Raw genomic sequence first — 27,823 nt, forward strand, 5'->3', positions numbered from 1 at the left:
CCTGGGGGTGGCATTTAATGGCCTATTTAGCATTTTAATTGTTTAAACAACTGTATGAATACTGACTAATAGCGACCCTGGCATGGGTATGCTTGGCAGCTCCGAGGAGAAATATGGAGATGTCTTCACTGTGTACCTGGGACCAAGGCCCGTGGTCATGCTGTGTGGGGCAGACACCATACGGGAGGCCCTGGTGGACCAAGCTGAGGCTTTCTCTGGCGGGGGAGAATTGCTTCTGTGGATGCTGTCTTCCAGGGATATGGTGAGCATCTCAAAGGCACTGGGATGGGGCAGGATGGAGGATGGGACATGGAGAAGTTGAGTGTAAGATAGGAGGAATAATGTAAGGAGGGATCCCACCTTCTTGTACTTCCCATGGATCCCTTGCTGCCTTACAACTATTAGGTGTGATCTTTGCCAATGGGGAACGCTGGAAGGTCCTTCGGAGATTCTCTTTGGCCACCATGAGAGACTTTGGGATGGGAAAGCGGAGTGTGGAGGAGCGGATTCAGGAGGAGGCTCAGTGTCTGGTGGAGGAGCTGCGGAAATCCCAGGGTGAGTCTTGAGGCATGGTGTGGGTAGAAAAGAAAGACAAACATACAGAGAGAGGGGTAGGTGTGCACAGCAATAGAAACACAGAGAGGTACACATAGGCAGGGAAAGGTAGAAATAGAGACAGAGTGATAAGGACAGAAAGAGATGGAATAGAAGTGAACAGAGACAAGCAGCAGAGCAACACAGATAGACAGGGAAGGAACCGTGAGGTTTACAGTGTCCAAGAACAACTCAGAGAAAAGAGGCTGAGTGACTGATGCTATTCATTTGTGTCCAGGGAAATCAATTCATGGGTTAATTGTATGCATCAAAAGCAAAGAGAAGCCTTATGCAAAAGAAAGCAAAGGGAGGGCCCTGGATTTAGCTCAGTGGTTTTGCCACCTGCTGGGCAAGCGCAAAGACCTGAGTTCGATCCCTGGTACAAAAAAAAAAAGCAAAGGGAAAAGAAGGAAGAGCAGATGTCAAAACAGTGAACTGTGTTTTCCTTCTCTCAGTGAAGTGCAGATGAGCAGGCAGTGAGGAACGAGGCCGGTGAGCACTCTGCTCTTGGGGAGCATTTTCAGTCCTTTTTGGATCCTCTGTGACAGGGATGTAGGGGTGACTGTGCTCCTTGTTAGCACCTCCTTGGTCAGCATCCTTTCATTCATGTCTGGTCTTCACCATGTCTGGAGAGTCTGAAGCTGGGGACAGAGAGCAATTGGAACAGAGAGACTGAGAAGAAAGCCAGAGGGAGGCAGAGTGAATGGAGACAGAGATGGGGAAAGAGGAAGAGATGGACATGGAGGGAGCAAAAGGAAGAAAAAGAGAAACAAGAGAATGGAAGAGACTCAGAGTGGCAGAAAATACAAGAAAAACTGAGACAGAAACTTGGAGCAACAGATGAACAAGTCTCTGGCAAAGGTCTGCAAAGCAATGACAGTAGACAGATGAGACAGACAGAGAGAGAGAGAGAGAGAGAGAGAGAGAGAGAGAGAGAGAGAGAGAGAGACCTATCCAATATTCTAAGGCTCAGAGCCTCTATCCTTCTCACCCAAGCCCTGAAGGAGGGACAAGAGGTGAAGGGGAGTGACAGATAGGAATGAAGTGATGAAGTGATCAGGGCTTTCAAATTTGCACATGCTATTGATTGGATACTGCTGCACCCCCTCAGCCATGAGGTTTAACTTTATGCCCTTACAGAGTGGAAGTTGGGGCCCGGGGTGAGATTCAAGGTAGGGACCTACTGCCCTGGCTCTGTGTCTGGGCTGCCTGGTCTGAATCCTGACCCCAGTAATGAGTAGCTGTGTCAGCTTGGTCAAATAATTTAACCATTAATCATTCATCCATCTGTAAAGTAGGGGTAATAATAGAACGATGTCTTCCTCACAATGTTGTGGAGGAAATTAAGTTAAAATAACACATGAATTGCACAGAATACAGCCTGGTATATAGTATAGGCCACTGAGTGTCAGCATTTATTGCTATTCTTATGTTTTATTACTGAGCCATGGCAGTCACTGAGACAGGGCCTCAGCCAAATGCTCCCTGGGATAATGAGTCTGTGCCCTGTGAACTGCTGCTTTTCCCCCTAGGAGGCCTTGTGGACCCCTTGTTCCTCCTCCAATCTATCACTGCCAACATCATCTGCTCCATTGTCTTTGGCAAACGCTTTGACTACAAAGATCGCCAGTTCTTGAGGCTGCTGGACCTGTTCTATCAGTCCTTTGCACTCGCCAGCTCCTTTTCCAGCCAGGTCAGAGGAGGGAACAAGAAGGTGGGCTGAAGGGAGCAGCCAGGGGATGCGGGGATGATGGCCTGCTTTGCGGAGCTCAGAGATGCACTTCAGGCTGGAAGAGGGGTGGAGACACCACAGAGGGTCAAGGACACTGAGAACTGACATGAGGGACAGATAGTGAACAGGGATCAAGAACCTGAGAAAAAGAAAAGGGAGTGAATGAAGTGCAGAAATAAAGTGGGAGAGAGAAAAAAAATGAAGGCTTGGAGATGAGAGAAGGGAGGAAAAGAGAGAAGACAGAGAAAAGAAAATAAAAGATAGAGATGGATTCTGGTAGCCAAAAGGTTGTGTGTGTGTGTGCGTGTGTGTGTGTGCATGTGTGTGTAGCCTGTATGAAACAGCATGAGGGAGGTAGTCTCAGAGGATAGAGAGAAGGAGGAGTAGTGATTTCCCATGCAGGTCTGGGGCTCAGGACAGCTTCCCCGTCCTCTGATCTGCTAACTGAGCCCGAGGTGGGCCTCTCTGCTCCTTCTTTCTTGTAGGTGTTTGAGCTCTACTCCAGCCTCCTGAAACACTTTCCTGGCACACACAGGAAAATTTACAAGAATTTGCAGGAAATCAATGCCTTCATTGGCCACAGTGTGGAGAAACACCGTGAAACCCTGGACCCCAGCGCCCCCAGAGACTTCATCGATACCTACCTGCTCCGCATGGAGAAAGTGAGATCTGGGAGAGGGGAAGGGATAGGAGGGGAGGAGGGAGAGGTGAGCAGAAGGAAAGGAAAAAACTAGGAGAGGAGAAGAGGGGAAGGAAAACAGAGGTCAGGGGAGAATGAATAGGGAAAGGAAGCAAGGAGAAGCAGAAGCTATAGGAAGATAAAGTGGAAGGAAGGAGAAACTGAAATGGGGAGGGAAAGAGAGAAGTGGCAGGAATTGGTGGAGGGAAAAAGTCGGGCAAAAGGACAAAAAGTAATAAGAGAAAAGACCCACAGTGGCAGAGAGAGAACGGGGAGACCAAAAGTGAGAAAGAAGCCAAAGAGAAGAAAAGAGGTGGAAACAGAGCCACGTGGAATTAAGAAAAGCTGAGGGAGGGAAAACCAAGAGAGGGAGGGAAAACCAAGAGAGGGAGGGAGGGAGGGAAGGGGGTGGGGGGGGGCAGAGGCCAAGGACAGAGATGTGCAAAGCAGCCAGAAACCTGAGTCACAGAAATAGAGGGAGGGCACTCAGAGGGACAGGTGACCCTTCTGCAGCAAGGCTGTGGTCTGCCCTGACCCTCTCCTCTCTCCTCTCTCTGGACCTAGGACAAGTCTGACCCGCACACTGAGTTCCACCACAGGAACCTCGTCCTGACCTCGCTTTCACTCTTCTTTGCTGGCACGGAGACCACCAGCACAACTCTCCGCTATGGCTTCCTGTTTCTGCTCAAATACCCCCACGTCGCAGGTGGGTGAGGGACGGGCAGTTGGGAAGGTCTTGTGACCCCCTTTTCAGAGGTGGGGTGCAAGGACCCCATGGATGAGAGGCAACACTGGCCACTTATGCCAGGAGCTCTACAGGCTTCGGACTAGCTCTCACCTAAGCCAGTCCTGGGGATACACAGGTGAATGAAAAGTCTGTTGACTTGTTTTTCCACCTCTTTCACCCACCACACTTAAAAATTGAACCATCCTTCCACCCATCCGTTTATTAATTCACCTGTATACTTATTGATTCTTTCATGTATGATTCATCTAAGAACATGTAGTTTCATTCATTTATTTTGATTAATTGATTCATGAGGTGATCCTTTGAGCACTCTAGTTCAATGAACTAGATGTCACAGATTCATTGGCTCATTAAATTATGGTTCATAGGCTCCCTAAATTATGCATCTATCCATCAATCTATCACTGAACTAGATTTTTTTTCCCCCGTAATCAGCAGTCTCAATTTATGCTTCATTTATCCATTGTAGGGAATGGGGAAGTGGATGTTACCAGGACCTCTGCCATGGGTCTTGGTCTGTGAGCCACCACAGCACAAGGTGAATTCAAGAACAGGCAGAAAAGAGACCTAGAGTGGAGAAGCTGAGTCTTGGGTCCTGGTCAGTGCTGCTGATGGCAGCAATAGGCCCCCAAGCACATCCAGTATTTATTGAATAAAATCATGGGAAGCAATAGGGAGCAGGGTATGCTTTGAAGGCATCTAGTGAAATACTGCCGAACACCTGGGATGATGGTGCCAGGCAGGGCTCTTAGGGAGTAGGCACTGCTTATCAGGCTTGGATAGAACAATTCTGTACTGGAGTTAGGTGCAATTAGCAAAAAACCCATCAGATCAGTGAGAGAGGATAATTGTTTTTTCGTTTCTTTTCTTTTTTGTATTAAATTCTTTTATTGGTACATTGTAGGTATACAACACAATCACATTTCACATTGGGAATTGTACCTTTATATAATGCATTTTGGTTCTTATTTTTTCCCCATTCCTAGCCCTCCCTTCACACTCTCCACCCTTCCCTATTTACAAAGACTTTATTTCCACTTTTTCCATTTCTCATCATTTTTTTCCTTTCCCTTCTTTCCTTTCCCCTGCCACTCCCACTACCCCTACCCTTTTGGACCTTTTCTTCCTATTTTACATTTTCGATTATTCATTCTAATCATTGGTACATTTTAGGTATACAACATAATGACATTCATCATTGGAAATTTGCACCTTTACATAGTCTCTCTTGGTTCTTATTTTTCCCCCTTGCCCAGCCCTCCCTTCAACCCCTCCAGTCCTCCCTATGTACAAAGATTTTGTTCCTATTTTTCCATTTTCTCATCTTAATCCCATTCCCTTCTATCCTTTCCCCTAGCCCTCCCACTTCCTTCCCCTTTGCCCCTTTTCTTCCTATTTCACATGACCTATTATACATTTAGTCCTTATTTACACTTTCAGTTTCTCACACCAGAGAAACTATTCAGTATTTACACGTGTGTCCTATTTATTTCACTTAAGAGTGTCACCTCAGTGTGCATCCACTTAGCTATAAATGTCTCTAATTTCTCACTTTTTATGGCTGAGTAGTACTCCATTTTATTAAAAAACCACATTTTCTTTATCCAGTCTCCAGTTGAAGGGCATTTGGGCTGTTTCCAAGTTTTAGCTATTACAAGCTGCGCTGCTATGAACATGGGCACACATGTATCACTGCGGTATCATTCTTTTAATTCTTTGGGGAAGATCCTCAGCAGTGGAATAGCGGGGTCAAATGGGACTTCCAGTCCTAGTTCTTTGAGGTATCTCCATACTGATTTCCACAGTGGTTTCACCAGTCTGCACTCCCACCAGCAGTGGAGCAGGGTTCCTCTTTCCCCACAGCTCCACCAGCATTTGTTATTGGTTGATTTTATGATTGCAATCATTCTTTCTGGAGTGAGGTGGAATCTCAGTGTTGTTTTCATTTGCATCTCTCAAATGACCAGTGATGTTGAACATTTTTTTCATATGTTTATTTGCTATTTCTACTTCTTTGAGAAATGTCTGTTCATTTCAGATGCCCATTTTTGGATTGGGTCTTTAAATTTGGGAGGTCTGATTTTTTTGCTGGGGGGGGCAGCTACAGGGGATTGAACTCAGGTCCTTGCACTTGTGAGGCAGTCAGCAGAACCACTGAGCTAAATCCCCAGCCAGAGGGCTGATTTTTAAAGTTCTTTATAGATTCTAGATAGTAGACCTTTGTCTGAGGAACAGCAGCTGAAGATTTTTTCCCACACTGTGGGTTGTCTCTTCACATTGTTGCAGCTTTCTCTTGCTGTGCAGAAGCTTTTTAATAAGAAGAGATCCCACTTGTCGATTGTGCTAGTTCACAGGCAACTGAGATTTGTTCATAAAATTTTTTTCTTAAATTCTTTTATTGGTACATTTTAGGTATACAATATGCTTACATTTATCATTGGGTGCTTGTACCTGTACATGATGTATCTTAGTTCTTATTTTTCCCCCATTGCCTGTGCACTCTTTACCCCTCCAACCTGCCCTGTTTACATAGACTTTGTTTCCATTTTTTTTCTTTTCTCATAATTTTTCCTTTCCATTCTTTCCTTTCCCCATCTCCTCCCACAACCCCTAAAACTTTGGAGCATTTCCTATTTCAAATTATCAATTATTAGCTGTTAAACCTTTTAATCCTTATTTACACTCGGTATTTCTCACACTAGAGAAACTATTCAGTATTTACACATATGTCCTATTTCTTTCACAAGAGAAGGGCCTCAATATGCATCCATTTAGCTATAAATGACTCTAGTTTCTCATTCTTTATGGCTGAGTAGTACTCCATTTATATTTAAAAAACATCCTCTTTATCCAGTTTCCAGTTGTTGGGCACTTGGGCTGTTTCCAAGCTTTAGCTATTACAAACTGGGCCACTATAATCATGGGTGCACATATATCTCTGTGGTATGATTCTTTCAATTCTTTTAGGAAAATACCCAGGAGGGGAAGACCTGGGACAAATGGGACCTCCAGCTCTAATTCTTTGAGGTATCTCGGTACTGATTTCCATAGTAGTTGCACCAGTCTGTAATCCCACCAACAATGGAGAAGGGTTCCTTTCTCCCACACCCCCACCAGCATTTGTTATTGGTTGATTTCTTGATAGCAGCCACTCTCTCTGGGGTGAGGTGGAATCTCAGTGTTCTTTTCATCTGCATCTCTCAAATGACCAGTGATGTTGAACATTTTTTCATATGTTTGTTTCCTGCTTTTACTTCTTTGTCTGAGAAATGTCTGTTCACTTCAGATGCCCATTTTTGAATTGGTTCTTTGAATTTAGGGGTCTGTTTTTTAAAGTTCTTTATATATTCTAGATAGTAGCCCTTTGTCTGAGGTACAGCTGCTAAAAATTTTTTTCTCGCATTGCAGGTTGTCTCTTAGCTCTGTTGGTGGTTTCTCTTGCAGTGCAGAAGCTTTTTAATAAGATGAATTCCCAGTTATTGATTCTTTCTGCTAGTTCCCATGCTATTGAGTTTTGTTCATAAAGTCCTTTCCTATGCCAATGTCTTCAAGAGTTCTACCTAACTTATCTTCCAGAAAGTTTAGTGTTTCTGTCTTAATATTTAGATCTTTAATCCACTTCAATCTTAGTTTAGTGCCTGGTGATAAATATGGGTATTGTTTTAATCTCTGGCAGGTTGAAATCCAGTTTTTCCAACACCATTTATTAAATAGGCTATCTTTCCACCAGTGAGGATGGTTGGCTCCTTTATCAAAGATGAGGTGGCTGAGTGTGTCAGGAGTTGTTTCAGCGTCTTCTAACCTATTCCACTGATCCTCGGGTCTGTTTCTTTGCCACTACCATGCTGTTTTATCACAGTAGCTTTGTAGTATCGTTTCAAGTTGAAGATTGTGATACCCCCAGCCATGTCTCTGTTACCCAGAATTGCTTTTGCTTCTAGGTCTCTGCTGGTTCCAAATGAATTTTTGGATTGTTTTCTCTAGTTCTGTGAAGTATATCGTTGGAATTTCAATTGGCATTGCATTAAATCTATATAGTAGTTTTGGAAGTATGACCATTTTCACTATATTGGTTCTTCTTACCCAGGAACAAGGGATGTCTTTCCATTTTCTTCTATCCTCCTCAATCTCCTTTTTTCAAGGTGTTGTAGTTTTCAGTGTAGAGGTCTTTTGCTTCCTTTGTTAGATTGATTCCTAGATGTTTCATTTCTTTTGGATGCTATTGTAAAAGGAATTGTTTCCCTAATTTCTCTCTCAGTGAGTGTGCTATTTGTGTGTAAGAAGGCTATTGTTTTTTGAGTTTGACCTCATATCCAGCTACTCTACTGAATCTGTCAGTTAAGTCTAGAAGTGTTTGGTAGAGTATTTTGGGTCTTCTATGCAAAGGATCATATCGCCAGCAAATAATGACAGTTTAACTTCTTCTTTTCCTATCTTTATTCCTTTTACATCTTTCTCTTTTCTAATTGCTGTGGCTAATGTTTCCAGAACTATATTGAACAGGAGTGGTGATAGTGGGCATCCTTGTCTTATTCCTGATTTTAGCATGAAAGTTTTCCATTTTTGACCATTTTAGTATGATGTTGGCTGCTGGTTTTTCATAGATAGCCTTAATCAGGATGAGATGAAGACCCTCTATTCCAATTTTCTGTATTGTTTATATCATTAATGGGTGTTGAATTTTGTCAAATGCCTTTTCTGCCTCTATTGAGATGATCATATGGTTTTTGCCCTGGCTCTGATAATATAGTGCATTATATTTATTGATTTATGAATGTTGAACCATCCTTGGATCCCTGGGATAAATCTGACTTGGTCAGGCTGTATAATCTTCTTGAAGACCCTCTGTATTCTGTTTTCCAGTATCTTGTTGAGGATTTTTGCATTTATGTTCATTAGAGAGATTGACCTGTCGTTCTCTTTTTGGGTTGGGTCTTTCCCTGGTTTTGGAATCAAAGTAACACCTGCTTCCAGGAATGAATTTGGAAGCCTTCTTCCCTTTCAATTTCCTTAATGAGTTTAAAGAGTAATGGCATTAGTTCTTCTTTAAATGTCTTGTACAATTCAGCAGTGAAGCCATCAGGATCTGGGCTTTTCTTTGCTGTTAAATATTTTATTACATTTTCAATTTCACTCATTGTAATTGGGGTGTTTAGAAATTCTATATCTTCTTCATTTAACCTTGGCAATTCATATGTATCTAGGGATCTGTCCATTTCTTCTGTATTTTTCATTTTATTGGATTACAAATTCTTGAAGTAGGCATTGATGATCCCCTGGATTTCTGCTGGGTCTGTTGTGACTGCCCCTTTTTCATTCTTAATTGCATGAATTTGAGCCTTTTCTTTCCTTTTTTTGATAAGGTTTATCAATTTTATTTATTCTTTCAAAAAAACCAACACTCTGATTTATTAATTTTTTGTATCATTCACTTAATCTCCTTTGCATTGATTTCTGCTCTGATCTTTATAATTTCCTCTCTTGTGCGAGCTTTGGGTTTGTTATTCTCTTCTTTTTCTAGGAGTTTGAGGTTCTGCATTAGGTTATCTGAATTCTCTCTGTTTTCCTACTTTGGGCATTCACTGCTATGAATTTCCTGCATAGAACTGCTTTCATTGTGTCCCATAGATTCCTGTATGTTGTACTGGCATTATCATTTATTTATAGAAATTGTCTAATTTCTTAATTTCCTCTATGACCCAATGGTTGTTCAGGAGGGTGTTATTCAATTTCCATGTGTTTGTGGTAGTTTTGCAGTTTCTCATGTTATTGGTTTCCAATTTTATCGCACTATGGTCTGATAATATACAGGGGGTAACTTCAGTTCTTTTACACTGACTTAGACATGTCCTATGTGCTAGCATGTGGTCTATTTTGGAGAATGACCCATGTGCAGCCGAAAGCAAGGTGTATGCTGATTTTGTGGGGTGGAACACTCTGTAAATATATATTAAGCCCTCTTGTTCAATAGCTTGGTTCAGTGCTTGAATTTCCTTGTTAACTTTTGGTCTAGATGATCTGTCTATTTGTGATAATGGGGTATTGAGGTCTCCCTCTACAATTGCATTAGTGCTTATTTGGTTTTTCATGTCCATTAATATTTGTTTTGTATAGTTGGGGGCATTTGCATTTTGGTACATTTATATTTAGGATTGTCATCTCTTCGTCTTGGATTGTTCCTTTCACAAGGATGTAGTGACCATCTTTGTCTCTCTTAATGTTTTGGTTTGAAATCTACTTTGTCTGCAAATAAGATTGCTACCCCTGCTTTTTCCTGTGTTCCTGTCACATGGAGAGCCATATTCCATCCTTTTACTTTCAGTGTATGAATTTCTCTTTGAGTTAGATGTGTTTCTTGTATACAGCATATTGCTGGATTTTGCTTCTTAATCCATTCTGCAAGTCTACTTCTTTTGATTGGTGAATTGAGGCCATTAACATTGATAGTTATATCTGATAGATATTGACTCATCCTTGTCATGATGTTTTACTGTTGTTGGCTCTTATTTCTTTTTCCCCCTTTCCTTTTAGTTTTTTACCTGGTCTGGTGGCTTCCCTCTGTTGGCCCTCATGGAGTTGTGACCTTTGTTGCCTTTTTCTAGGATAGTGCTTAGAATTGTTTGGAGTGCTGCTTTGGTGTTCATGAAATTTCTCTGATGTTCTTTGTCATGGAAGTATCTGATTTCCCCATCGATTTTTAAAGATAATTTTGCAGGATACAACAGTCTAGGTTGGAAGTTATTTTTTTTAGAGCTTGAAATACTTGACTCCAGGCTCTCCTTGAGTTGAGGGTTTGTGTTGAGAAGTCTGCCATGAGTCTGATGGGCTTTCCTTTATAGGTGATTTGTTTCTTTTCCCTATCTGTCTATAGGATTTTCTTTTTCTGCTGGGTTTCTGGGATCTTGACTATTATATGTCTAGGTGTAGATTTTTTTTTTTGATCGTGGCTATTTGGAGTTCTATATGCCTCACTTATCTGTATGTCCAATTCTACACCTCTGTATGGAAAGTTTTTTATTATTACTTCTGAGAACAGTATTTTTATGTCAATTGTATTTTCTCCTGTTTTTGCATAGACGCCTATCAGTCTTATGTTATTCTTCTTTGCATCATCTAGCAGCCGCTGAATTGATTTCTCATGGCCCCTGACTATTTTTAAGAAATCTCTGTTTTCATGGTCTTCCACTGCAATCCTTTATTCTATATCTGATATTATATCTTCAGATTTGCTTAATCTCCTCTGCATGCTTTCAGTGGAGTTTTTAATCTCCTGAATATCTGTTTGAATCTGTTTCATGGGTTCTATTTCTTTCTTATATTGGGCCATCATGGTTGCCATTTCTTTCTTATGCTGGACATTCATGGCTTCTAGCATGATTCTGAGCTCATCTATTTTTTATCTGTTTCTGTTCTAGATCCTCTAATCATGTCTTTCACTCTGCTCACCATGTCTGTAGTTATCTGGGAGATTATTTCTGCTTTGAATTTTTCTAGAGCCTCATTCATCTGTTTTGTTACTTCCTGTGCTATCAGTTCAGGGTGTCCAGGTGGTTGATTATCAGACTTTTGCACCTCATTTCCCCCATAATTTGCCTTTTGGGGGTGGAAGTCTGAGTTTTGCCTTGCTGAAATGTGTTCTAATATTTTTTTTGGTACTGTTCTTGGTTTAATTCCTGGGTTGATATTTTGAAGTTGCTTATTGTGAGTATCTTTGTTGATGCATTTAGAACCCTTATGGAATGATTGCTTCTCAGAGGTGTCTTCCAGATATAGCTGGTCTTTAGGTTTTGAATCTCTAATGTCTCTGAGGCTATCTCATTTTCATTATAGCAGGATGGACAACTGATTAGATCAATCACAACACCTTAGCCCAAGAGATACAATCAGCAACACCATAGGATCAAATACATCATTAGAGAATGACAATTTGTGGTAGTTATTAATCTATCACCTTTAAAAATGAACGGCATCCTTCAGGGTATGTCTCTGCTGTCACAATAGAAAACATGGGCAGCAGTGTGCGGTTACAAATCAATGAGTTTCAGTAAGCTAGTCCCAGTCCTGTGAGATTCAGGCAGATTTCTGGTTGCAAGTCCCAAGTTGAGCTCCCTGTTCACCTGCAGGGTTGCATTCTGCAAAGTTCTATTGCAAGTTTTAGCACCTTTCCCCTGAAGAAAGTCCAGGTTCCAATGGGAGCTGATGATTCCTCCAACTTACCAAGCACAGTGATCTGGTGTGCCTTTATTACAGAGATTCTCTTCACTTTTCCAGTGGGCTTGTTTTCATCATGGAGCCTGAGAGAGGCCCTCTCTGTGTTGTTCACTTCTGCAGCTCAAGACAATGGCCTTTATGTCCCCCTGTGCCCCTGCAGTGTGGAACCAAGTAGCTGCACAGCCAGAAGGCCAGAGGCTGGGTTGCAAGGGGGGGCAGGGCCTATTGTTGGAGGTGCCTACTTGGCCAAGCTGGGGCTGGTGGGCATGCCCAGGGGAATCCACCTCACCCTGTCTTTGTCCCAAGCCTTTCCTGTTCACAAGCTGGTGGAGCAAGCTAGAGGAAACAGGTCCCAGTCAGGCTGCAACTGCTTGGCCCCACTTGGCCCTGCTCATCCTGCCCAGCCCCACCTGGCCAACCTGGGTCTGGTGGGCTTGCCCAGGGGGGTCCACCTCACCCTGTCTTGGTCCCAAGCCTGTACTGGTTGCCAGCCTGTCTTGGTCCCTAGCCTCTCCTGGTTGCAAGCTGATGGAGCCAGCCACTTTTCATAAAATATTTTCCTACACAAATGTCTTCAAGAGTTCTACCTCACCATGTACTAAGATCAAAGTGGATTAAAGATCTAAATATTAACAAAGAATCACTACACTTGCTGGACGATATGTTAGGTAGAACTCCTGAAGACACTGGCATAGGAAAAGACTTTATGAACAAAACCTCAGTAGCACAGGAACTAGCACAGAGAATCTACAACTCAGATCTCATCTTATTAAAAAGCTTCCTCACTGCCAGAGAAACCACCAACAGAGCTAAGAGACTACCTACAATGTGGGAAAAAATGTTTAGCAGCTGTACCTCAGACAAAGGACTACTATCTAGAATATATAAAGTACTGAAAAAAAATCAGACCCCCAAAATTCAAAGACCCAATTCAAAAATGGGCATCTGCAATGAACAGACATTTCTCAGACAAAGAAGTAAAAGCAGCAAATAAACATATGAAAAAATGTTCAACATCACTGGTCATTGGAGAGATGCAGATGAAAAGAACACTGAGATTTCACCTCGCCCCAGAGAGAATGGCTGCTATCAAGAAATCAACAAACAACAAATGCTGGCAGGGTAGTGCAGGGAGAAAGGAACCCTTCTCCATTGTTGGTGGGAGTGCAGACTGTTGCAACCACTGTGGAAGTCAGTATGGAGATATCTCAAAGAACCAGGGCTAGAGGTCCCATTTGACCCAGCTATTCCCCTGCTGGGTATGTTCCACACAGATTAAAAGAATCACAGCACAGTGATATATGTGCACCCATGTATATAGTGGCACAGTTTGTAATAGGTAAATCTTGGAAACAGCCCAAGTACCCATCAACTGGAAAGTGGATAAAGAAGATGTATGTTTTTAATAAAGTGGAGTACTACTCAGCCATAAAGAATGAAAAACTAGAGTCATTTATTGCTAAACGGATGCACATTGAGGCCATACTCTTAAATGAAATAAATAGGACTCATATGTGTAAATACCAAATAGTTTCTCTAGTGTGAAAACTGGAAGTGTAAATAAGGATTAAAATGATTAAAATGAATAATTGATAATTGGAAATAGGAAAAGGTCCAAAGGGGTAAGGGTGATGGGAGGGGAAGGGGAAAGGAAAGAACTGAAAGGAAAAATTATGAGAAAGAAAAAAAAGGAAAGGAATTCTGTGTAAATAGGGAAGGGTGGATGGAATGAAGGGGGCACAGGTAATGGGGGAAAACATAAGAACAAAGATACATAATGTACAGGTACAAGCATCCAGTGATGAATGTAAACATATTGTATACCTAACATGTACCAATAAAAGAATTGAAGAAAAAAAAAGAGTTCTACCTAATCTCTGTTACAGCCAATTCAGCATTTCTATTTTAATATTTAGATCTTTAATTTTGATTTTAGTTTAGTGCATGGTGCGAGATATAGGTCTAGTTTTAATCTTTGACAAGTTGAAACCCAGTTTTCCAGCACCATTTGTTCCTTCAGTGAGGGGTTTTGGTTCCTGTATCGAAGATGAGATGGCTGAGTGTGTCTGGAGTTGTTTTGGCATTTTCTACTCTGTTCCACTGGTCCTCAGGTCTGTTTCTTTGCCAGTACCATGCTGTTTTTATCACAGCACCTTTGTAGTGTAGTTTCAAGTTGGGGGTTGTGATACCCCCTGCCATGTCTCTGTTACCTAGAATTGCTTTTGCGATTCTGGGTCTCTTTTTGATCCAAATGAATTTTTGGATTGTTTTCTCAAGATCCATGATGTGTAGTGCTGGGATTTCCATTGGGATTGCATTAAATCTGTATAGCAGTTTTGGAAGTATGGCCATTTTCACTATGTTGATCCTTCCTACCCAGAAGCAAGGGATGTCTTTCCATTTTCTGATATCAACTTCAAACACTCTTTTCAGAGTGCTATAGTTTTCAGAGAAGAGTACTTTGATTTCTTTCATTTGGTTAATTCCTAGGTATTTCAGTTTTTTGGATGCTATTGTGAAAGGAATTGTATGCCCTGTTTCTGTCTCAGTGAGTCTGTTGTTCATGTAGAGGAAAGGTATTGATTTTTGTGTGTTGACCTTGTACCCAGCTACTTTCCTGAATTTGCCTATTCAGTCTAGAAGACTTTTGGTGGCATTCTTGGGGTCTTCTACATAGAATATCATGTCATCTGCAAATAATGACAATTTGACTTCTTCCTTTCCTATCTTTATTCCTTTTATGTCTTTCTCTTGTCTAATTGTCTTGGTCAATGTTTCCACAAGTATATTGAACAGGAATGGTGATAGTGAACATCCTTGTCTTGTTCCTGAGTTTAGTGTAAAGGATATCAGTTTTTGACCATTTAATATGACATTGCCTGTTGGTTTTTCATAGATAGCTTATATCAGATTGAGTAGAGACCATCTATTCCAATTTTTTGTAAGGTTTTTATCGGAAATGCATGTTGGATTTTGTCAATGGTTTTTCCGCATTTATTGAGAAGATCATATGTTTTTTGTTCTTGGTTGTATTGATATAGTGTTAACATTGATTGATTTGCATATGTTTTTTTCCATTAAGTTTCTTGGTACATTTTAGGTATAAAATACAGTTACAGTCATCACTGTGATGTTGTACCTTTACATGAGTGTCCTGGTTCTTATTTTTTGCCCTTCCCCTGTCCTCCCTTCTCCCCTTCCACCTTTCTCTCTTTGCAAAGACTTTGTTTCCATTTTTTTCCTTTTCTCATATTTTTTCTTTTCCCTTCTTTTATTTCCCCTACCCCTCCCACTTCCCCTACTCCTTTTAGACCTTCTCTTCCTATTACACAACATGAACTGTAAATTTTAAAAATTACAATATCAAGATCTAGAAGACATTGCCACAGATTTTACAGAATTTAAAAGCATATAGAAAGCTTATTACAAAAATCTTCTTTGAAATAAAATTTGACAACTTCCAAGAATTACCTTGGAAGCCAAATTAATGAAACTGACTCTGGAGGAAATATAAAATTTGAGTAGCACCTATTAAAGAAAGTATGTTCTTAGCTTGAAAACCTACCTATATCATAACAACAGGCTCATATACATTTTAACTGATGAATTATATCAAACATTTAAAGCTGAAAAAAGAAGGAACACTTCTCCCATTTTAGGAAATCAGCATTTGCTAATAATAAAACTCGATAAAGATAATAGAAGAAAAAAGTACGAACATAGATAAAAACTTGTTTAACAAAACAAACTATTAGAGTCAGATCTGACAGAATGTAGAAAGTGGTTTTATTATAAGGATGGCAGTATTGGTTCAACATTGGAAGATCCACCTCCAAAAGTCATCATTTTAACAGAGGAAAGGAAAAAGTCATATGATCCCATCAGTAGTTGGAGAAAAAGTATTGGACTAAATTCTACAGCTGTTCGTGGTAAAAGCTGTCAGGAGACTAGAAGTAGAACAAAACCTTCTCAGCAGATAAGCCATGCACTCCATACTTCCAGCAAAAATGCCTTCTATGAATGGAGAAGATACAATGCTTTCTCCCTAAGGTGGGGAACAAGGGTAGATATGCCTACTCTTCATCTATCTATTAAACTTTGAAACATAGGCCCAAACCAAAATAGTCTGGAAATAAAATGACACAATAGGATAGGATTGGCAAGTTAGAAGTAAAATCTTTATATGTAGATGAATTGATCATCTATAGAGAAAATACTAGGAAATCTCTTGGAGCCCTTTGAATTTAGCAGTATTAGAAAACACAAGGTATATGTAAAATTTCAAGTCTATGTAGAGTTGCTCTAAATGAAGAATTGGATATTGAAATTTAAAAGTTATGTAGGAGCACAAAGGATGTCGAAAAGTAAAAAGAAAAATAACAGTGTTGGAAGACATTTATTACCTAATTTTATGACTTCCTCTAAAGCTACAGTAATCAAGGCAGTGTTGATATAAGGAACAACATATAGATCATTGGAATAAAACAGAGAATCTAAAAATAGAACCACACATATATGATCCACTGAGTTTTAAAAGATTAACATTAACATTTTATAGAACATAAACTCAGTTCAAGAGCTGAGGAAAAGATAGTGTTTTCAGCAAATTGCACTAGAACACTTGGTATGTGTATGTAAAAAATTAAACTCACCCCTTTATTTCCGTACATAAAAAACACTTGAAAGGATCTATGAACCTAAATAAGAAAGATTAAAACTATAAAACTCTAAGTAGAAATTATAAGGGAAAATGTTTATGAATTTAGGGTAGGCAAGAATTTCCTAGGATATAAAAAAATAATGTATAAAAGAAAAAAATTCATAAATGAGATTCCATCAAAATTTGGAACTCTAAATAACATCATTAAGAAAATGAAAAGAAGTCCTTAAACAGACCATATTTATAATGCATATAACCTATGACCAGAATATATAAAGAACTCTTACAGCTCATTAATAGACAACCCAATTAAAAAGTAGACACAGGAAGTTGATAAATAGCCAGTACAGCACAAGGAAAGGTGTGAAACACTAGAATAAAATATATGAATCAGTACAATAACAAGATTGAATTATACACTCATTAGGGAGATGAAGTTAAAAGTTTTAAAAAACAAATGTCAGCTTAGGTGTGAACCAGTTAGAACTTACTAATACTGCTAATGTGTATGTGAATGTAAAATGATAAAACCATTTTGGAAAACAATATAGAAATTTGTAGTATTACTGTTAGGAACCAACAGTTCTGTCCTTAAATTTTTACTTGAGGGCCAGGGATTTAGCTCAGTGGTTTTGCCACCTGCTGCACAAACACAAGGACCCGAGTTCAATCCCCAGTGCCAAAAAAATTTTTTACTTAAGAGGAATGAAAACACATGTTCACAATAGATTTGTACATACAAGTTGACTATCCTTTATCTGAAATTCTTGGGACCAGAGTGTTTCAGGTTTTCATTTGAAATCCACTTGATCTGCAAAGACGATAGCTACTCCTGCTTTTTGTTTTTCAGGTTTCTGTCACATGGCGTATTGTTATCCACCCTTCAACTTTCAGTCTATGAGTTTCTTTTTGAATTAAATGCATTTCTTGTATGCTGCATATTGTTGGATCTTGCTTCATGACCCATTCTCCCAGTCTATTTCTTTTGATTAGTGAATTGAGACCGTTAACATTGATGGTTATGACTTATACATATTGAGTTGTCATTGTCATGACATTTTCTGCTTGTTGGATTTTCCTATTTTATGTTTAATTTCTTGTCGCACTTATGGATTCATTCTGCTGGGATTCCTGGGGTTGCGATCCTCATTGGCTTTTCCTAGGAATTTGTCTGAAATTTTTTGGAGTGCTGGTTTGGTATTCATGAAATTCCTAAGGTGCTCTTTGACAAGACAGTATCTTGTTTCTCCATCAATTTTGAAAGATAATTTTGCAGGCTACATCAATCTGGGTTGCAGGCTGTTTTCATTTAGGGCTTGCAATACATCACTCCAACTCTTCTTGCCTTGAGGGTCTGTGTTGAGAAGTCTGCTGTGATTCTGATGGGCTTTCCTTTGTATGTGATTTGTTTCTTTTCTCTAACTGCTGGTAGAACTTTGTTCTTCTGTTGGGTTTCTGGAATCTTAACTATTGTATGCCTATGTGTAGATTTTTTTGATCACAGCTACTTGGAGTCTTATATACCTCACTGATCTGTATGTCAAGTTCTTTTCTGGTGCTTGGGAAGTTTCCTGCCATTACTTCTGCAAAGTTTTTTATGTAATCTGAACTCTCTCCTGTTTCTTCATTGACTCCAATCAGTCTAACGTTATTCTTTGCATCATGTAGCAGCTGCTGGATTGATTTCTTGTGGTCCCTTACAATTTTGAAGCAATTTTTCTTCTCCTGGTCACTAATTGCAATCTTATCTTCTATATCTGAAATTCTGTCCTCACATTGGCTCATTCTGCTACATAGACTTTCAAAGGAGTTTTTCATGTCCTGGAGATATGTTTGTGTCTGTTTTATGGCTTCCTTTTGTTTCCTATGTTGGGATTCCATCATGTTTCTCAGCTCCTCTCTAGATTTATTAATCATGTCTTGCAATATGAGCACAATCTCTGCTGTTATCTGAGAAATTTTGTGATTTCATTTTTTCCAGATCCTCTTTTGTTGCCAGTTCAGAGAGTCCAGGTGGTTGAGTATCAGAGTGTTCCATCTCATTTCCCTTTGGGGTTGCTCTAGGTGATCTGGAAGTCTGGTTGTGTGACTTATTTATGTTTCTTCTCATTTTGATGGGGGGGCGGTGGTGAAGAGTGTGTGTGTGCTGTAGGCACCTACGCTGCTCACCTCCTGTGCACTGGGAGTGATGGTATGGTGGCCCAGAAACCTCTTCCTCTGAGCTGGGAGTGGTGCTACCATCAATTAGTAGTTTATTGATTTGTTTATGAACCATGTATTAATAGGTTCATTGATCCAAATATGATTGAATACATACATATAAATTGAATACATACATTCATTTCACTGGTTTGTTTATCTCATTCATTCATCAGTATTTTCATTTATTGATTTAGCCATTGATTGATTGATGGATGAATTCATGTTATCATCCAGTGTTTTACAGATTAATATTTTGATGTATTCCGCTGTTGTATTTTTTAGGACCTACCAGTGATCCATTTGCATGAATAATAAGTATTAGTGCATTTCTTTTTCATTTTAGAGGAGGAGTTTTGGACTTCTTAATACAAATTCCATGCAAAGTTATGGGGTGCGTACGTGTCTGTGTGTGTGTAGCTGTGCAGGTGGGGAGATAACATAATATTTACTAGATTTTAAAGGGTGAGTATTCTTGATTTTTTCCCTCTTTCCCTCAGCCACAGCTGAGTGCTTCAAGAGTATGAATGGTTAACCCATTCTTTAGGGTTTTTCTGGCTCATTGGTTCAAACAAAACAAGGTCACTGCTGAAGTGCCTTTGTGGTGTGGGGTTCATTGTCTCCTTTTCTGTGCAGAGAGGGTCCACAAGGAAATTGAACAGGTGATTGGCTCACACCGCCAGCCAGCCTTGGATGACCGAACCAAAATGCCATACACCGAGGCAGTCATCTGTGAGATTCAGAGATTTGCGGACCTCCTACCCACTGGTGTGCCCCACGTGGTCACCAAAGACACTCACTTCCGAGGGTTCATCATCCCCAAGGTGAGCCTAGCTGGGCTCCCATATCTTTGTGTGAGCCTCTTTGATTTTCAAAACTCCCATCTCAACCTCTTACTGGTTTCTCAACAGGGAAAGCTTCTTTCAGCTTTCTTTTGTTTTATCTACTTATTTATGTTTTGGCATGTGGAAGGCAGGGAATAACAATACCTTTTGATCCTGTAACCTTTCCTCAGAACACTGAAATATTCCCAATCCTAAGCACTGCTCTCCATGACCCACGTCACTTTGAAAAACCAGACACCTTCAACCCTGATCATTTTCTGGATGCCAAGGGGGCACTGAAGAAGAGTGAAGCTTTTATGCCCTTCTCCATGGGTAAGTTGACCCATTACACATCTCCCAGACACTCGACGGTGGTTCCCATTCTCTCCTTGAGACAAAAGATGGGAAGTACCTGTTTACTGAGCTCTTTGGTATATTTCACTTGCTTTAACCCAACTGCCCTAGGCCATCAACACTACAGCCCTGAGGAGACTTGAGTGTGATACTATGTCCTAAGGACACATCTTTGCAAGTAGGACCTTGGCAAATACACACTTTCTAAACCCACTGCACACAGTGGTTTACACCTATAATCTCAGCTATATGGGAGGCTGAGGCAGGAGGACTACAAGTCCAAGACCAGCCTGGGCAGCTTACCAAGACCCTGTCTCAAAACAAAATATAAAATGGTTGGTGATGTAGCTTAGTGGTAGAGTGTTTGCCTTGCATGTACAAATCCATGAATTTAATCCTAAGTACTGAAAAATATTCTAAATCAGAGAAAACTCATTTTTTAAAAAACCAAACCAAAACAAACCAAACCAAAAGCATGTGTGTCTCTCACTTGAGTAAGTAAAAGTACATACAAAGAACACAATAAGAGATAGATAGAATAATGTGAAATATGAAGAAAAGGTAAAACAGGGAAGGGAAGTAGGAGGGGTAGAAGAAAAGCAGGAAAGGAAAGAAAAAAGTATGAAAAAAGGAAAAAATGGAAACAAAGTCTTTGTAAATAGGAAGGGTTGGAGGTGTTGAAGGGAGGGTAGGGGACTGGGGAAAAATAAGAACCAAGATATATTTTGTATAGGTACAAATGCCCAATGATAAATATTAGCATAATGTATACCTAAAATCCACCCAAAAAAGATGGATGGAATAGAAGAGGATCTATCTCTTGTAAATGGGAAGGGATGCAGGAGTCCAAGGGTAAAGGGAGAGGTTGAGGGGAAGGGGAAATAAGTAGAATAAAAATATGCCATGTACAGGATCCTAGTAATATCAATGAATGTAAACATAATGGTCATAAAAATGAGATGTGGTTAATAATATCAACAAGAATGAAAATGGGGAAGGAGGAGGGATGGAGGTGGGTGAGAAGGGGAAGAGGATGAAAAACAAGAACCAAGCTGTATTATGTACAGGAACCCACTCCTCAAGATGATAATAAACTGCATGTACTGCAAACATGTACTAATTTCAAAAAGGAAAACAAAACAAAACAAGAATACTAGCAAGTAAACCTCATCTATTAGCACTACTCTGAAGCCAGTACCCCAATGGAGGCTACAGAGAATGCATTAAGGAAATGACATAGTGTCTGACCCAAGACATGTAAAGTGCAATGGGAGAGATCGATATTCATCAAATAGTCACACATGATGATGCAATTAAATGACTTAATGCCCACATTATACTTAGGATTGCATGGAACAAAGTAAATTCTTAAAGGGGCAAGTAGTATTTTTTGTCATAATAAATGCGCTAAAGGTGGCTTTGGGAACAACAAAATAGGAAATACTAATTTTGGTGGGTTGATGAAGAGACATTTATCTAAGAAATTGGCTTCTAGGCTGAAACCTCATGTGTGAGTATTGATCAGGCACTGGGAAGAGCATTCCAGGCAGAGGTAACTGCAAAGGCCCAGGGACTGAAGATGCACTGTTCTTGGTGCATTTCAGAAACTAAAAAGCTCTGGTGTGAAACTTAGGAAAGGAGAGAAGGTGAAGCTCTCAGTTGGGCAGGGCCTAGCAGGCTTGGGGAGGGGTTTGAACTTACCCTGGAGCACTGAGGAGCTGCAGAATATCTTGGTACATTCATGTGTCCTAGTTCTCATTCTGTACTCTTGTTTATTTTGTTTTGTTTTATAACTCAGGAAACACAATTCATATTTATTTGGGCTGCCATCTGGGCCACCATGTGTCCAACATTACTTAAATGGAAATGTTTCCAGGTAAATGTAAATTCAACACTAGGCAGTAAAACAATACCCAGAGCACAACAGAGCTGAAAACCAGTTTATTTCTCAATCTCTTCTTGCATTAACCTTAACTTTCTTCCAGTTATGTCATCAAATATTGCTGGCTGAAGACACTTATTTTATCATAGCACACTGATAAAGAAAAGGTATGCATACAGCTATAAACATGTATATTCCATGGTACATACAGCCAAGAAATAGCTCTTTTCAGTTTTTGTAATTTAACTTCCTCTACATTTAAAAATATTTATTGAATTTCAAATGTTCTCTTCTTAGAGGAAAACTATGAATCAAATATGTTATCTGGCTAAATATAGTAAAAAATAATGACTTTGCTGCAGGTGAATTACAATTTGATTATGTCCCTCATGCTTGCCAAATGTAGCAGTTTGATTGTGATCAGATGTAGACTTATTATCTGAATCACATGAAATCTAACAAACCAGAGAATGTCTTTAGTTATGTTTCCTCCAACTTTGGAATACAATCTTTTTTAGATCTACATCTTCATGGTAAGATTTTATATGTATTTTTTAAAGCTTACTTGGTTTTTATTCTTCTCTTAATATTCATGCTTATACTCTTGAATCTTCTGAACTAGACATTATCTTCTCTACCTTTTAATGCAAAATCTTATTTATAGAAACAAAAACTTTCTGCTTCCGGTCACATATGGAGTTGCCTTTTGGATTCCAAGAATTAATAGTGTTATTTGAAATGTGTGTTTTAAATTTCTTAGTCAAATCCAATATCTCTTGCTTTTGATTTGGTATAAAACCCTGAGAAATGCTACATGAATAGCTCTTAATACTTTACATAATGTTTCTGGTAATTTGCTAAAACAGCATTTTAATTTTAATTTTAATTTTTTAATTCTATTATTGGTACATTTTAGGTATATAATACATTTATATTTATCTTAGTTCTTATTTTTTACCCATTACCTGTGCACCCTTCACCCCCTCAACACTTCCCTAATTACATAGATTTCATTTCCATTCTTTTTTCTTTTCTCATAATTTTTCCTTTCCCTTCCCTTTCCCCTTTCCCTCCTACCACCCCTACACCTTTGGACATTTTCCTATTTCAAATCATGAATTATTCATTTTAATCCTTATTTACACTTTCAGTTTCTCACACTAGAGAAACTATTCAGTATTTACACGTGTGTCCTATTTATTTCACTTAAAAGTATGGCCTCAATATGCATCCATTTAGCTATACATGTCTTCAGTTTCTCATTCTTTATGGCTGAGTTGTACTCCATTTTACAAAAAAACCCCACATCTTTATCCAGTTTCCAGTTGATGGGCACTTGGGCTGTTTCCAAGTTTTAGCTATTACAAACTCTGCCGCTATAAACATGGGTACACATATATCACTCTAGTATGATTCTCTTCATTCTTTTGGGAAGATACGCAGCAGGGGAATAGCTGAGTACAAAGGGGACCTCTAGCCCTAGTTCTTTAAGGTACCTCCATACTGATTTCCACAGTGGTTGCACCATCCAAAAGCAGCATGCTTAAAATAATGAACCAGTCAGACTAAAAAAATATTCTGGAAGATTTTACAGAAAATCTCTCTAAGCAGAACCTGTTCCACTGGTAACTCATATGTATTTGAGTTAAGGTCTTTCAAAATATTTTAGAAGTTTATTTTCTAGATCATAATTCCACATCTATAAGAGTCTCAGATATTGACATCAGTTGGATTTTATTTCCCAGTCAGAAAATTGGCAGCATTCCATTCAGCATGGAGAAAAGAAGATTCATTGTATTAATAAGGATGTTTTGCCAATTGCAGAAGAATACCTCTACTGTACTTTAGAGAAAGAGGGAGATTTATTGACTCACATAAATAGAACCTCCAAATTAGCAGTCTTCAGACAAGATTTGAGCCCACAATTCAAGCCATTTCACCACAAAAGGATATCATCTTCTGGTTCTTCTGGGCATCTCAACACCCTCCACACCTCCTTAGCAACTCCAGGAGGCAAAATGGCAGCAGCACTCTGGGACTGCCCATCTTTACACTGTAATTCTGGGTAGCCACCTCCTTCATAAGCCTCGGAAATCATGGTCTCTTTGAACAAAATCATGGAAGTTGCCCAGCCCTGAACCAGTCTCTGTGGTTTCAAGGTGGTGAAACTTCAATAATCTGAGACCAACCATCTCTACCCCCTTTCTAGAAATGAGGTTGATTTTTTAGACAGCGATGAAGCCTTTGCTGTACCTTAATGGTAGGATGTTGGCTTGGCACACATGACCTCCTCCCTCTCCGTAGTCTTTTCTTCCTTTGTTGGCTTTTGATGGGAGATGTGGGGATAAAGGAAATAGCTATGGAGGTGTTGGCAGTGTATTTGACTGCTTTTACCTCTGTGTTCTTAACAGTAGCCTGTTGTCTCTGGCCATCTCCATAGAACAGGGCATGTTTGTACTCCTCTGTTCATGTAATTCATTCAGTTAGCATTTATATTATTTCATTCATTCATTGGTTCATTTAGCATATATTTATGTGCTTGGCATTGTGCTGCTCTTCTCTTCTCTTCTCTTCTCTTCTATTAGGATGGTGCGAATCTTCTGTGCCTGGTTGAACGAGCTGAACCCAAGTAGAAATAAGATACTTAGAGGGGTTGGGGGCAGAGAGGACAGTCTGAGTAATTTTCCTTGCTAATCTCTACTCTGCCTTGTTAAAAGAAACCTTAGAAAAATTAAATTTGGTAGAGTTCATTTTAGCAAAGAAATCACTTGTGATTGGATAATATCTTGAACCAGTAATGACTGAGAGAGCTCTACCCAGCGATATGGGCAGGCAGTATTTATACACAGGAAAAGAAATGGAAATATAGAAAGAGCTTATGGGGTAAGCTCTGCTTTTGCCTTATTTGAACATGTCTGAGCAGTTTTCAGCCTGTGATTGCTAGAAGTCTGACTGCTACGATTGGCTGAGATTTGGTTACCTGTTACAAGAGTATATTCTCATCAACTGCAGTTTGTTTATATATTGGGTTAGGTTTCAGTTTGCTATATAGGTAGGCAGCTTTAGATCAAGTTTAACAGGCTTCACCCAGGGAAAACCCCAATGGGGCTTTCTTTTGGCAGGAAGGAATTCCCCAGTAACAAGTCATTGGTCTAGAGTTTAATCAATGGCTTCAGAGATGCAGTGCAATAGCCTCTTCCCTCACTTTGTTTTCAGTGAGAGTTAGAAACAGTGGGTGGTAGGATGAGGTTCAGTTCCTATATTCATTAGTTCTAGCTTCAATTTAGAGAGGGCAGTAGTGAAGTAAGGACAGGCACATATAGATTAGCAATAGTGAAAAATGAGAATGATACACATACACATGAGAGAGAGAGAGAGAGAATCAGATGCATATAGAAACAAGGAGTTAAGAGGACAGAAAGAAGAAAAGAGAAGAGCAAAATAAAAGACATAGAAACAGTGCCTGATAGATACAAAGACAAAGGCAGACTACTATGGGAAGAAAGAAAGATAAACTTGGCCAAAGGAGTGTAAGAACCAAGAAGATATCAAAGAGCATCCAAGTCTATAGTCCTAGGAATGGAGAGCATTGTGGAGAAGGCAGCAGGCTGTTTTGAAAAAATCTGTATTACAGAACCTGTTCCAGGAGAAGAACCAGTTTAGGGCCTTCCCTGGGTACTTCTAAGCTCATGTCTCCTAACTTATGGATATGTCAAAAGGAAGTGGACACTGCCTCAGATACCTCCACGTAGGTACAATATTCCAACAATTTGAAGGTCACATGGGATGTCCAGGCACCCATCCTTGGCATGGATTTCTCAGGATCATCATTTTGCAGATGAAAAATCACTGAAGTACAGGGAGAGGCTCTCTGAGTGTCTGTCGGAGTTTTCAGGTTCCTTGGTTCTCATTCTACGCCAAGCCCAAGATTTATAATCTAATATTGATTCCTTATACTTCTGAGAATCCTGTGGGGCCTGTGTCACATCTCATGTGCATCAGTCTCATTGATAATTTTCTGTGCAATTTGAGTGTGTATGGGGGTGTATGCTTGAAGCTCATGATGTCAGGCTGAGGGGAGAAAAGAACTTGAGGTGGAGAGCAAAGGGAGGGAAGAAAAGAGGGAGGGAGAGGGAAAGAGAGAGAGAGAGAGAGAGAGAGAGAGTCATATAGTTCCTGAAACACCCTACCACTGAGAAAACACACAAAACAGTTATTACAGTATGGATTTTTAAATATGAGCCAGGTATTAATCTGAGTTCTTATCAATAGTATCTTAGCCTTCACAATAGCCCTGAGATTGATAGTATTCTCCTCATATCAGAAATGAACAACACCAAAACTGTTAAGTCATAAGTGTGCACACACTTTTGTACTCACACATACACACAAATGGGTCCTTACTTCCTGTGGGGCCACTGAATACTTTGGAAATCTAACAAAACTACAAACTACTGTATCTCCTAGAGAAGTGAACATGGAATATCCACCCAAAGATCTGTGCCCAGTATCAGGATTGGGAGCCTCCTCCAAGTCCACTCCAAACTGCAGACTAAAGGTCATCCCTGTGCAATGACCACAATTGTCTGGGCTTAGGGATGTGCAGGGCAAAGAATATCACCCTGGCCCACACCTGTGATCTTCTATGTCCACAGGGAAGCGTATTTGCCTTGGAGAAGGCATTGCCCGTGCTGAACTGTTCCTCTTCTTCACCACCATCCTTCAGAATTTCTCCATTTCCAGCCCAGTGGCTCCTGAGGACATTGACCTCACACCCCAGGAAGTTGGTGTGGGCAGAATACCCCCAACGTACCAGGTTCACTTTCTGCCCCACAAGGTGGAATAATGGAAGAGGAATAAAGGATTACAGGGTCATTAAGTGCCCTAATTCTGTAGAGAATGGCCCCTCACTTCCTGCCTCTGAGAAACCTGTTGCGAATCAACATTCTTCCCCATACCTGGTTGCTACTCCGTGCAAAAGTTATTTCTGTCATCTTCCTTCCATACTGTTTGTGGTACTTCCAAACTCTATGCTGTGTTCCTTTCCCATGTGAATAAAGTTGCAGAGGTTAGAACTGGGTCAACAATAATCAAGCCTGTTCTTTGGTGCATATAATGGAGCCGGGGGTTAAAAGGGGAAAAATTGACTCAAGGACCTTCTGGAGTTCTGCCTCCCAGGATACAGCCCATACTGGGTGACTTCTCCCTTGCCCACAAGAAGCACAGTCTGCATTTGTCAAGTCTCTGTGCTCCATGTTCTGTGCTAAAGAGTTTTATGTAGGAGTGCCCCTCTCCATAGCTCCGGGTGATGGGTGCAGGGTCATGCCCATTTTACAGGTGAATAACAGAAGCCACTCAATGGCATTAGCTGCTTGAGGTCACATTGCCAGTGAGTGGAGGAGCAGATTCATACTGTGGCTGTCAAGCTCAAACTGTTCACTATGCACCACTGAACAAAGATCAAATTCACATACATGAAATGGATGATTGTAAAGTGTACAGTTCAGTGCTACCTTGTTCATTTACATGGTTGTACACATATCACTCTGTAATTCCTAACATTTTTGTTACTTTCTCCAAAAGCCCTGTACTTATTAAGCAGCTACTCTCTGTTCCCCTTACCCCAGCCCCTGAAAACTCCAAATTGATTTCTGTGTCAGTGGACTTATCTTCTGGTCCTCTGGATGTTTCATATAAATACAATTATACACAATGTGATGTTTTGCTTATTTTTTAAAAAATATTACACAACATTTTGGAGGCATGCAATGTGAAGACAGTAGTCATGTGCTGCCTTTGGCCTCCCTCATTCTCCTCCTTAGCTGCTTCTCACTTCTTTTCTATGTGAAAGGGCTCCCTCAACCTGTATCCCTTGAAATGTGTGACTCTATATTTGCACCAAAAACTCCATCATATTTTACTTTAAATCTCCTGAGTAGC

At 40.0% G+C, this 27,823-nt stretch overlaps 1 pseudogene across 1 annotated transcript; it reads left to right on the forward strand.

The window, feature by feature from the left end:
- The first annotated feature begins 82 nt into the window (after positions 1-82).
- Positions 83-26,973, forward strand: LOC147821321 (cytochrome P450 2B4-like; annotated as a pseudogene). Its single transcript, XR_015447135.1, has 8 exons — positions 83-262; positions 406-555; positions 2,127-2,287; positions 2,812-2,988; positions 3,570-3,711; positions 19,460-19,647; positions 19,839-19,980; positions 26,539-26,973. The product of XR_015447135.1 is annotated as a cytochrome P450 2B4-like (transcript).
- Positions 26,974-27,823: the final 850 nt, after the last annotated feature.

Source organism: Heterocephalus glaber, unplaced genomic scaffold, assembly GCF_053883595.1.
Source record: "Heterocephalus glaber isolate CG9 unplaced genomic scaffold, H.glaber_assembly_v1.0 deba00001744, whole genome shotgun sequence".
NCBI lineage: Eukaryota > Metazoa > Chordata > Mammalia > Rodentia > Bathyergidae > Heterocephalus > Heterocephalus glaber.